The sequence below is a fragment of the Panthera onca genome, chromosome E1, assembly GCF_046562875.1.
Source record: "Panthera onca isolate mPanOnc1 chromosome E1, mPanOnc1 haplotype 2, whole genome shotgun sequence".
NCBI classification, from domain to species: domain Eukaryota; kingdom Metazoa; phylum Chordata; class Mammalia; order Carnivora; family Felidae; genus Panthera; species Panthera onca.
This window is the reverse complement of record NC_138352.1, coordinates 46,692,943-46,701,639: the sequence shown is the minus strand read 5'-3', so window position 1 is coordinate 46,701,639 and position 8,697 is coordinate 46,692,943.

The window sequence follows — 8,697 nt, the reverse complement described above, 5'->3', positions numbered from 1 at the left end:
CCCGTGTTGTTCTTTGACACAACGAGATGAAATGAGCAGCTTTGAGTTCGTTTCACAGAGTGGTCCTTGATCTACAGCAGGACGGAGAGTGTGGCAAGCTCGGGGTCTGGTACTTGTGACAGGAGAATAGAAAAAGAGCCCCACTGCGCGGCTTCTGCAGCCTGGGGCACAGAGTGTACAAACGAATGCATATCCGTTCTTGTCATTTTTATCCAAAAGTCCATTTTTATAAATTTTTTAAAATAAAATGTCACTGTCACTTGCGTACTTTTTATCTTAAGCAGACAATGCCAAACATGATGTACCTTTTCTTGATCATGAGGTTTAAAGATGAATTACCTTGCTTGTTCGGGACACCCACTGAAGTTCACAAGGAAGGCTCTCTGTATTAACTTAACCCCTGACAGGTCCGTGTTTTGACTTCTTAGGGTTTTAACACATTTATTGGTCACTTGGGTCGTATGCTCGATATTTTTACTTTTACCTCATTATAATCTACAGTGCTGCAAGTAGATGTTATTGAGTCCATTTTACAGATTGTGAACTCGGGGCTAAAGGTTGATGCCAGGTCACTCCTTTTTTTTTTTTTTTTTTTTTTTTTTTTTTATATAAAAAAACTTAGCTCCTTTAATAGAGAAGACACCATTTTCTTAAGAATTCAAGGCTTGATAAAAGGCAAAACAGAATTTTTTTTTTCTTGGCAGATTACATTAAGGGTAAAAATGACTTTTACAATTTCTTTTTTTTTTTTTTTTTTTTTTTAATTTTTATTTTTTATTTTATTTTATTTTATTTTTTAATATATGAAATTTACTGTCAAATTGGTTTCCATACAACACCCAGTGCTCATCCCAAAAGGTGCCCTCCTCAATACCCATCACCCACCCTGCCCTCCCTCCCACCCCCCATCAACCCTCAGTTTGTTCTCAGTTTTTAACAGTCTCTAATGCTTTGGCTCTCTCCCACTCTAACCTCTTTTTTTTTTTTTTTTTTTTTTTTCCTTCCCCTCCCCCATGGGTTTCTGTTATGTTTCTCAGGATCCACATAAGAGTGAAACCATATGGTATCTGTCTTTCTCTGTATGGCTTATTTCACTTAGCATCACACTCTCCAGTTCCATCCATGTTGCTACAAAAGGCCATATTTCATTTTTTCTCATTGCCACGTAGTATTCCATTGTGTATATAAACCACAATTTCTTTATCCATTCATCAGTTGATGGACATTTAGGCTCTTTCCATAATTTGGCTATTGTTGAGAGTGCCGCTATAAACATTGGGGTACAGGTGCCCCTATGCATCAGTACTCCTGTATCCCTTGGATAAATTCCTAGCAGTGCTATTGCTGGGTCATAGGGTAGGTCTATTTTTAATTTTCTGAGGAACCTCCACACTGCTTTCCAGAGCGGCTGCACCAATTTGCATTCCCACCAACAGTGCAAGAGGGTTCCTGTTTCTCCACATCCTCTCCAGCATCTATAGTCTCCTGATTTCTTCATTTTGGCCACTCTGACTGGCGTGAGGTGGTATCTGAGTGTGGTTTTGATTTGTATTTCCCTGATAAGGAGCGACGTTGAACATCTTTTCATGTGCCTGTGATGCCAGGTCACTCCTGATGTGTTTGCATCATCAACACACCCACCACCAACAGCGTATCGTATAGAAAGTAATGCGAGGTGTAGACAGACACGTTATTGTTCTGGGCACTGGGAATGCTGGGGTTTATGATAAGCCCTCAGAGGGACTCCCCACACAGGGAAACAAAGATGAATTACTTCTGGAAGGAGGTCGGAGATTTTGACAAGCTGAAACCGTTACACATTGGCCATCGTAAGAGTTTAAATTTTGGGGTAGGGTTTTGAAACTAGGAAATAGAAACAGCATTAATTAGTCTGTGAGAAAGCTGTGAGCTCTTGAAGGCTGGGAGTTTCTTTGGCTCATCTCTGCATTCAAATTAACGAGCATTTGCACATCGTTTGTTAAGATTCTGTTCTATGTGTTATATAGAACACCTCTGCAGGACATTACTCTCAGCCTCCCAATTTCCAGCTCATGGCGGCGGAGGGGGGGGTGGGGGGGTGGGGGAGCACTCCAAGGTCTCTGAACAAGTTGCTACACAGGCACAACCGTACACCGTACAGCAGCCCAGGCAAACAGCATCCCTTTGAGCAGCTCCCGCCCCATTCCCAGGGAAGTGCCCCCTGCCAGAGACTCTGCCAAAGGGCCATGTGATCATTCCTCCCCTGTGGCTGATTGGACCCGGGGAGCCCGTCAATAGACCAGTAGCCAATCAGGTTCTCCGCGGGGCTTTGTTTCCATGGACTTCATGAAAGTACTTAAGTACTTGAAATCTGTACCAAAAGTATGGCCCACTTAGTTTGCTTCTAATCTATCAGGAAATAAGTGCAGCAGAAATTAAGAGTTCAGAAATTTTTATAGCTTGGGGGCCCGGGTGGCTCGGTGGGTTAAGTGTCCGACTTCGGCTCAGATCATGATCTCCCAGTTCGTGAGTTTGAGCCCCAAGTCGGGCTCTGTGCGGACAGCTCAGAGCCTGGAGCCTGCTTCGGATTCTGTGTCTCCCTCCCCCACTGACACTGTCTCTTTCTCCCACAAAAATAAACATTAAAAAAAGGTGGGGTTTTTTTTTCATCTTTATAGCTTATTTTGACAGTTGACTATTATTGAATCTAGTGATAATAAAATGTGGTTTGTATTTTCTATGTGTTTTTCATGCCATTTTTCTCTATTTTATAAAAATACCACTATATGATGTGTTGGAAATTTTTAAAAAATTAAAATTAAAAACCCACCTTGTCCACCAGTTTTGAGAAGCCCTGCTTTAAATAAATGCTTGCTTCCTTCAGCAGAGGGGCTCCCAGGTTTGGTGAGTCTCCTTATCAACGAGCTCTGACTGAAATGTTGCAGGAGGCTTGCTTTAATTTGGTGATAGGAGCCGTACTTTATAGTGTCATGCGAGAGCTTAAGATCATGACTTAGGCAAGGGCAGTGGACTCTGAACCAAGGAAACACGACGAATAAGAACTTGTCAACGATACTTCAAACAAACAAACAAAAAAGGGTGGTTTTGACCCGGCTTCTCGTGGAGTCCGCCAGGACAGGGCTCCAACCTTCCCGACAGCTGGCCGTGACTTCTTCATTGCTGACCTCCAGGCATCCTGTTAGAACCTAACTAACTGTAAAATTTTAAAGGCTGTAAAATCTTCAAGAAAATGAAAAAGACGACTACTGAAGAACCTATCCTTTCAAGATAGGTTAAGACATGATGTAAACCGGAACATATAAACAGAACCATATGGTTTGGAATTAAGTGGCACAATAACTTACATTTATAGAGCATTCAGTCGCTTATGAAGCAATTTCACGTATTTTATTTATTTTTCACAGAAACCCAATTGAGTAGGCAGAGCAGATATAATTTGTTTTCCAAATGAGTACACTGTGATTCAGAAAGGTTAGTGACATGCCAGGGTCTCACAGAGCTGGGACACCAGTCCAGTCTTGGGACTCCAAAATCTAATGGCGTTTGTTCTTGCTTTGTCTGTCACTAACATATACCATCTTCTGTGTAGGTCAGGGTTTCACAGCCTGTAAGCAGACCTCTGTAAGAAGCTGGTTATGGTTACGGACACACACACAGAGACGGCGTGATAGTGGTGATCTGCACGTACCGCAGAATTTTACGACCAACTTCAGGGGCCTCCTAGACTTAAGAACTTTTTTTTTTTTTTTTTGAGAGAGAGATAGGTGGACAAAGGCTCTGAAGCGGGCCCTGCGCTGACCGCAGACAGCCCGATGCGGGGCTCGAACCCACAAACTGTGAGATCATGACCTGAGCTAAAGTTGGACGCTCAACCCACTGAGCCACCCAGGCACCCCTCCACTTAAGAACCTCTGAGCCAAGAACAGCAGGCCCAGCGGGGGTGTCTCAAACATTTAGTATCCACTGTCAATAAACCTGTACTATCTGGTTATCTTCTGCCGTCTCTAGTCATTTTCTTTTCTGACTCATCCACAGACCCACTGAGTACTACAGAGAACTCAGTGGCACACGAGGTCAGGAGAGCTAGTGGTAGAGAAACGCTTCGGGAAGAAAGAAAGTGGCACTTAGCCCGAACTTCATAGGAGATGCCATCTGGCATATTCAAAGAACACTGTGTTGGCCAAGCTGGTGAGAAGAAAAAGTTAATGTGGAGGATTAAGAGAAGATTAATGTGGAGATACGGCAAAAATTGTAGAGCCTTGAACATGAAGCTAAAGCATGTCAACTTCAAGCCTGTGAACTTTGGGGTGCCATGTACAAAATGGCATTTTAACATTACTCGGGCAGTACCGTGGAAGATGACTTATAAGGGGAAGGAATGGAAACAGGAAGCCTAGCTCAAGGATCTTACTACAATCTAGGAGTGAGTGGACGAGGGCTTGAGGGAGACAACAGACATGGAAATAGAAGCAGAAATGAGAACATTTATAGACGAAGAATGGACAGATCTGGATGAAGGATACCTTGAGGAAAGGATTAAGTAGTCTCAAGATTTTGAGCCTTGGAAGAATGGATTTGCTCAATAAATATTGACCGTGAATACATAAATGATAGGAATGGAGAAGTGCAGGGTTTCAAGCTCACACGTACAAGGCCAAGGCCAAGGCCTAACTGATTCAACCAGTGAAGTTACAAGGAGCCGCTTTTCGATTTAGACAGTTTATTACTTAAAGAGGGGTGCCTGGGTGGCTCAATCGGTTAAGCATCCAACTTTGGTTCAGGTCATGATCCCACAGTTCATGAGTTCAAGCCTTGCGTCAGGCTCTCTGCTGTCAGTGCAGAGCCTGCTTCGGATCCTCGGTCTCCCTCTCTCGGCCCCTCCCCCACTCGTGTGCCCTCTCTCAAAAATAAACATTTTTTTAAACGTGTATTTATTTTTAAGAGTGAGAGAGTGTGTGCAGGGAAGGGGCAGAGAGACAGAGGGAGACACAGAATCGGAAGCAGGCTCCAGGCTCTGAGCTGTCAGCACAGAGCCCGACGCGGGGCTCGAACTCACGAACCGCGAGGTCATGACGTGAGCCGAAGTCGGACACTCAACCGACTGAGCCACCCAGCCGCCCCAGTAAACATTTCTTAAAAATAAGTAAATAAAGGCAGCAAAAAGAATTAGCCAACGGTGCGAGCTCCCTGGGATTTTCGGCTCACCGAAAACCACCACAGCAGAGCAAGAGGGGCCAGGTGACTGCAGGGTGAGTCGTGGAGCACACCGTGCTGAAGAGCTGGCTCGAGACCGCGGGGAGGCGGTGTGAAAGTCTGAAACCCATGCCTCACCGGAACCCCGGAGAAATGCGAAACTTTCTCCTGACAGCTTCCCAGGAGAGACAGGAGGCAAACAGAAGATGGCCTTGCACCAGCTCCTTCCAGACCTCGCATCCACTCACGTCTGCGAGGATCGCGAGGCGCTCTGCCAAGATTCAGTGAAGGGGTGGTTCGAGCCTTGGCCTAAGTGGATGACATGTGCAAGGACACCGTGATACCGTGGCTGAGCTGTTCCTCCACACAAGGGACAGCTGGTTCTGAGCAACAGAAGATGAGCTTGGTTCTAAATAGCTGCACAGACCGTGAAGTTACACTGGGACCTTCGTGTAGACCTGATCGGGGCTGGCCGCAACTACAGGTGCAGATCTGTGGGTCATTTGCGGAGAAGCAGGGGTGTGACCGAGTGCATTTCAGCTCCAGGGTTCAGGTTCCGACTGTCACTCACTACGTGTGTGTTCCAGTCACCATGGCCGTGTGACCAATTACCTGAAAACTTAGTGGCTTCGAGTAAGAATATTTATTTTGCTCCTGACTCTGCAACTTGGGCGGGACTCTGCATTTCTCACATGAGTCTATGTCTCCGCCCGGTGTCTGCTGGGGGCTGAGCTGGCAGAAAGCTCACTCATTCGCACACCCTGTGGGTCGGGACTCCAGCTGGGGCTGGGGCTCCCTCACATGCAATGTCTGAGTTCCCAGAAAAGCATTCCAGAAAGGAGAGCCAGGCAGAAGCCCCATCTCTTTAAAAAAAAATTTATTTTTTAGTTTATTTTTTTTGAGAGAGAAACAGAGCATGAGTAAGGGAGGGGCAGAGAGAGAGAGGGAGAGGGAGACACAGAGTCCGAAGCAAGCTCCAGGCTCTGAGCTGTCAGCACAGAACCTGATGCAGGGCTTGAACTCAAGAAGCCTGAGATCATGACCTGAGCTGAAGTCAGCCACTTAACTGACTGAGCCACCCAGGCGCCCTGATGTTTGTTTATCTTTGAGAGAGAAAGAGAGAAACAGAGCATGAGTAGGGGAGGGGCAGAGAGAGAGGGAGACCCAGACACCGAAGCAGGCTCCAGGCTCTGAGCTGTCAGCACAGAGCCCGAGGCGGGGCTCAAAACCACAAACTGCGAGACAATGACCTGAGCTGAAGCCAGATGCTTAACCAACCAAGCCACCCAGGCGCCCCAGGAGCCCTATCTCCTCTTGTGACCTAGCCTCAGAAGTCACACAGTGTCGCTTCCATCACCAAGGTGGTGACAAAACTGCTGAGTTTCAACAAAATGAGAAATAGGCTTGGACTCTTAGCGAGGGTGTGGGAAGGTTCTGGAAGAGCATGAGGAAATGAAAAGAGGGCTGTGGCCATTTTGGGACTCTCTCTCTCACGCTGATGGTAAAATATACGTAACATAAAATTGACCATTTTAACCATTTTTAAGTGCACAATCCGGTGGCATTAAGTACATTCACAATGTTGTGCAACCATCACCCCTATCTCCAGAGCTTTTTCATCTTCCCCAACTGAGCCTGGGAACTGGAACACTGACTCCCTATTCCCTGCCCCCTCCAGCCCCTGGGAACCGCGGTTCTGCTTTCTATCTTCATGAATGTGTCTAGTCTACGTACCTCGGATAAGTAGCATGGTACATGATCTGTCCTTTTGCGTGTGGCTTATTTTACATAGCATAATGCTTTCAGACTCTAACATCATCTCTTGAGCCTGTTTTCCTCATCTACAAAAAAAAAAAAAAAAAAAAAATGGAGAATAGAACCTGCTTCCCAGGGTTGCTTAGAAGATCTAATAACACATTATGGTCTACAATGTCATGACCATGTGGAATGCCTACAACCACTGTAGCCATTTTCTGACCATGAGGTAAGCAAGCCTGAAGACAAGGCCAACTGGCCAAGAATGGTAGTGTGGAAAGAAGGAAAGACCCATTGAGGGCAATGTTGAGGCACTGAGTCAGTCGACCCTGGAACGGCCCTGCCTCAGGCCTACTTGGTATATGAGATGAAAATCTTCCCAATCTGTTTAAGTTGGGTTTTCTGTTCATTGCCATCAAAAGCAGCATCCTAACCAATATGTTCGTGTAAAGTCTGATATGTTACCGGGAACCCAGTAAGTGGAAATGAATGTCAGCGATGATGGTGGTGATGATGGTGATGGTAGGTGGGTTCTTGGAGGGCAGAATGTTGAGGTAAGGATAGCAGGGACTCTGGACAATCAGTCACCTTTAGGGGAGGGAGTGGACAAGCAGAATCAACAGAGGATGAAATGACAAATAACCAGGAAAGGAAAGGGGAAGGGAAGTGTGATGCAAGCCAGGGAGGTGAGCGTATCAGTACGCGAGGGATGGCCCCACCACGTAGAATGCCACAGAGTTCTCTTCCACTCACAGTGGTGGACCTCAACGGGGCCTGAACTTGACACACAAAAGCCCAGATGGATGTATTTGCTGATGCCCCCTGAGGTGTTCTTCTAGACCAGTAAGTGATTCCCAAAGTGAGTCCCCAGCTCAGCAGCACTGGCAACACCTGAGAACCTGCTAGAAATGTAAAGTCTCTAGCCCCACCCTAGACCTTCTGAATACAAAACTCTGGGGATAGAGCCCCGGAATTTGTTGTAATTAGTCTTCCAGGTGACTCAAATGCCTCAGAAGTCTGAGAATCATTCAGACTAAATACCTACGCGGTAGGGAATTTGCTCCTATAAATTGCCTTGTAGGGAGACATGGAGAGAAGTAAAACCCAGGGCAAAATCAATCCCTGTGAAGGGTTGATGAGTTTCCCACTGGGGTAGGGAGGCTTTCTCCGTTCCAGGTTGAGGAAAGGACTCTCTCTCTGCCCACTAAAATCAGATGGACCCAGCAGAGAAAAGATAGGCTAAGCTCCAGAGAGCCTTAAGGGAACGCCTGCAAAGGATTTAACTTTGGCTTTTTCTTTTTTCTCAGGACTCTGGAAATAGTCATGTCTAGCGTCAGATGTTCAATATTCCTTTTTTCCTCTGTGATAAACTCCTCTGGCTGATCCCAAACATAACAGCAGAGTCTTTTAGGCACACTGGAGCTTGTATTTGTGATGCTCATTCACATATTTGACAAACATTTCTTGTGTGTCTACTAAGTCCCGGGCATTTTTCTGCGTGTTTATGAAATAGCAGTGAACAAAAAAGACAGAACTCCTGCCCTCATGGAGCTTACTTTCTGGAGGGAAACGAGAGAGAATTAAAGGGAAGTGTGGCCTTCCTCTCATTACATCACACTTGGAATAAAATCCAAAACTATGCCACAGTGTTCTCCAGAGACCAGACACATGCCTGCCACAGGGCCTTTGCTCTTCTCCCCGAGCTTCATGTGGTCTGACCCTCTACTTCACTTCATTCTGGATGCTGAT